Below are 4,402 nucleotides of genomic sequence, written 5' to 3'. Positions count from 1 at the left end.
CGGGGGGGGGGGGGGGGGGGGGGGGGGGGGGGGGGGGAGGGAGGGATCGTGGAGTTGTGCTGGTAAAGGTTGGAGGTGGGGATGAAAAGAGGGGAGAAAAGAAACTAGACTGGGTGGCGATGGGACGTGGGGTGGGGATGGAGTTGGGGCAGCTTTTGATAGCGCCGGCTTTTCACCCTGCTTTGGGGAGGTGCCTCGGGCTGCGCCGTTACCCCCCCCCCCCACACACACACCGGAAAATAAAGCTAATGATGTAATTTAGGAGGGGGTAAGGGGCTGGGCGAGAGGAGGGAGGAAGGATGGGGAACGCGCGCCCCGAGAGCGAAGGCAAACAGCTGTGGAGGCGCTGCCCGCGGCTCAGGCTTCCCAACAGGTTAGCTAGACAGGGATCCACCCGGCATTTCGCAGGAAAGGGTGGGGGTTGGGGGGAGACTGAGCGAGAGGGGGAGAGAGCCTCGCAAGAGGACAGAGGGAGGGAGAGAGCGAGAGGAGCCAGAGCGCGCGCCGCGCGGTTTAAAAGGAGACACACTTCCTAATGAATATTTATCCGCCGCTGCTTCCTGCTCCCGGCTTCCCTTACCTTTACGCAGGTAAGACCCTCCCTGCGCCCCAACCCTGGGGGCCCTCCCAGCTCCCCCACTCAGTGTCGGGGCAACGTTGTCAGGGCGAAAGGGTTCTTGGCAGCCGGGGAGGGGGAGTAGGAGGGCGACTCCCTCCCGGCTGCGCTTGGGCGCGGGGGATGGAGACCCCGCACTGCCAAGGCTGCGTGCGTGGGCTACCCGTATGGAGTCGGTGTGAGTGCTGTGTAAGGGTGTGAGTGTGAGAGGGAGAGGATGTCAGCCCGGGGGCGCGAGCGCCTGTTTCCCGCGCGCTCTGAGGACATTTTCCGACTTTTCACTCTGACGCCCCGGATTTCTTGCCTTTGCCTTTCTCTGCTTTCCCCTCCTCCCTCCTCCGCCCTCGCCACCTCTCCCACCCTATCCCCAACCGCGGCCGCCGAGACGCTCTTCTGCGGGCTACTGTACAGCTGGCGCCGGCCTCCCCGGGCCGGATCCCGGCCTCTCATAAAAGAGGGTGTATAGTTGGGCTTCTGTCACAAACCCCCATACAGAGGCCGCGCGGCCACGGTCCCCTTCCTGCCCGCTACGCTCTTGAGGCGCTGCGGCGCGTTCCCCCACCAGCACACACACCTCGGGGTGCCAGGGCCCACAACGGACCTAAGGGTGATCGGACCCCGGGGGCACTGGGTGGAGTAGTCCTGGGCTGCAGCTGGGAGCCGGAGGACCCCCAGGGAGAGAGCGCCGCTCATCCCCTCCCCCACTTTCTCCTCCCGCCTTCGCCCGCGGGAGGAGCACAGGGAATTCGGGGCAACCAGGGGGGAAACTGGGAGGGGAGGGGGGAAACTGGGAGGGGCTGATGATATAACCAGAATTCTTAAATGGACTTACTTGGCCACCTGTTGAGAATCCATTTGGGGTCGGCCGGCTCCGGAGCTGCGCGTGGTGGACACACAAAACCAAACGGAAAAAGAAAATTCTTTCTCTGGCCATTCCCGGCGCGGCCCGTCAGACTCTCAGCTCTGAGCTATGGTCGGGCGGATCCAGAGCCAAAAGCAACTTTGCCAGGTCCCCAGCCACCCCAATGCCTCCCTCATCCCACGCCTCCTCGGCTCCGAGGCCGGGGACTCGGAGCGCCCGGACTCGGCGCTCAGGGCCCAGCACCGGCAGTTCTGCTTAAGCCGGGACAGGCTTTCTAAGCCCTGCTCAGAAGTCAAGAGCAGCAGCGCCGCCGCCTCTGCTTGGCCTTTCAAGACGCGGTCGCTCCGTATTCTTGTGCCGCGGCCTCTCTGGTCGCCCCCGGACAAAGCCCCCGGAGCCGGCGGCTCCCTTCCCGCTAAATCCCCTTCGGGGTCAATGCGCTGCCAGCACCGGGCCGCGCGCTTCTCCTGCCAGCCGTGTGGCTCTTAAAGAGCGCACCCCCCCACCTTCGCCCTGCGCTCTCCCCCGACCCCCGCCTCCCCGCCCCTCTTCTCTGGATCTAGCCCCCCACGCCGACGCCTCAGGTCCCTCCTGCCCCGACCGAAGGCCGCGGACTCCTAGCCCCCTCCTCTCGCCTCCTCCCCTGAGCAGTTGGTGGGCCTCGCCTTGGGGCCACAGAGCTGAGTTATACCCTCTGCCTCAGGACCAGTTTCTCTCCAACAGCGTCCACTCCTCTCTTCCCCCCTCCTACCTTTGCCCTTTGCATGGATCAAGGCCCAGGGCACTACCTTGCCCAGGTCAGAGACGATTCCTAAAAATAGTCAGTTTGGGCTTGTATTAGGAGGTTGTAGGATGGATAAGGGGCGGGGCATGCCAGTTGAGCTGGGGGAGAGAAAGAGAAGAGGGGTAGACCAGATGGACTCTGAAAGCTCTGCTAGCCCAGGGCCTGCCTGGCCTTTTGGCAGAGGGTGAGGGCTGGATGGTGCCACTCACTCCTAGAGGGGGCCACCCTGGAGTGGGGTCCAGAGGTTACCAACCTGGCCAGCCCATGTGTGTCTGAGGGATTGTCCCATGGGGGGGGCACCTCCAGAAGGCCCAGAGTGTCGATCTGAGAGCAGACTGCTTCCCAAGCTCAGTGTATTAATACTCCCAAAAGTAACCTTTAAAAGCCCAAGAGCTGGGTGAGCAACGGAGGACCTTGAGTGACAACTGTCCAGGGAAAAGGGCATGGGGGGAGGGGGCAGCGAGAGGAAAAAGTCGAATCTTTCAGAGGACTGAAGCACAGCTGTTAACAAGATTCCTGACATCTGCTGGTCAACAATGTCACCTGCCCCACCAAAAAAAAGGGAAAGTAAGATGGTGATTTGGTTCCCCTTCCTTACAGAGCCCTCCCTCTCTTTCTCTCCTTCAGGCCTGTTTTAGTCTCAGTCTCACCCTAGCAGCCAATTGGTCTTGTACAGGGTGGCCCCTTGCCTAGAGCACTTTCTTCAGGCCTCCTGAAGGCCAGGTGTGTGATCAAAGAGAAACCAGGGAGGGCATGGCTGGAAATGTGGGCAGGGACAGGGTGGGCTGTGGTACTTTGCCTTCCCTAGTGCCAACTGTCATAACATTTGACTGTGCTTGAGGTCTGTGGATGGTGGGAGCAATGATGGTGTGCCCGCCCCTTCTTAAATCCAAGCCCTAGCACACCAGTTCTGGCTGTCATAGAGGATCTCTGCAAAGAAGTAGGTGCCTTCTGAGCAGTGGAGACCAGAGGAAGCCGGAGCGGGAAGGAGATGGAAAGCTGACTCTCCCCTGGGCATCTCTCCTCTGCCACCCCAACATTAGTCCAGATGCAGTTCTTTAAGGAACTGGGGTAACTAATTGATCTGAAATTGGCCCTCTTGGGAAACTTTGGCAGTGCAGTCCCTGGACTACAATCGGAGGCCACAAACCATCCCCTAGTCCCTATGGCTCACATCCCCCCCAAGTCTCCCACCTCTTCTCTTGGGGCTGGGTCACCACAGCCAGCTAGGCCCGGTTTGTGCCCACTCTCCTGGACGGTGGCCCAAGACTGGAGCCAAACTTCTCTTGTTTGAGGATGTGGGGGGCGGAGGGGCCTTCGGCGGGCGTTGGGGCTCATTAGGCAGAGCGGGGTGCCGAGAGGTGCGCGCCGCCGGCCCGGAGGCCGCCTTTGAGCGGTCGGGGCGGCTTCATTAAGCGGCGCTAACAAGGCATACAAATGCCGGCCCAGCAGCTTTCTTGCAATGCCGGGGCCTTAGCAGGGCGCCAGGCTAATGAGGGTCACTCAAAGGGGCTGATCAAATATTCAAATTTCCCCGCACGCCGGGAACTTTTATGTACGGAGAAAGTTGAGGCAACTGAGCTGTGTTTACTGTCCGTGTCGACAATTGCTCGGAGCGCGGGTCCCCGGAGGCTAAGGGAGGGGGGCGCGGGAAGGGAGCAGTTGTTGTTGTTGTTGTTGTTTTTCATTCAAAGGAAAGTAATCGGGGTCCTTGAAGGACTTCGCGGCCTCCCCGCCTGCGTGCTGCTCTCCCCTGCGCCCTCCTCTGCCGCCCGCGCCAAGGGCCTCAGTTTGTAGCTTTCAGGGAGGCCAGACCGCGGGCCACCCGGCCAGCTCCCGCCTCCCGATGTCTTGGGGGCCGGAAGGGCGTTGCTCCCCAGGACAAACTGGCCTACGGAGCTGAGCAAGGCCGAGTGGATGCAGCTGCCCCAGCCCTCGGGTCTTCCTCTCTCGGAGGCTTCCAGACCCCTTGGCTTTGCCGGTAACCGAAACTAGGAGAGAGTGGGACTCTCTTAGGCACCTCTTCTGGTGGACTTGAGACTGCCTGGGTTGGGGCTGACAGTTGTAAATAAATGCCCGGTAGGTCCTGGTAAGAGAAGGACATCTTCCACCCCAAACGCCCTTTCTCCCCCCATCACCT

Source organism: Aethalodelphis obliquidens, unplaced genomic scaffold, assembly GCF_003676395.1.
Source record: "Aethalodelphis obliquidens isolate GAN/ISIS:26980383/991018 unplaced genomic scaffold, ASM367639v1 scaffold12, whole genome shotgun sequence".
Classification (NCBI taxonomy): Eukaryota; Metazoa; Chordata; class Mammalia; order Artiodactyla; family Delphinidae; genus Aethalodelphis; species Aethalodelphis obliquidens.
This window is presented reverse-complemented; position numbering follows the sequence as displayed.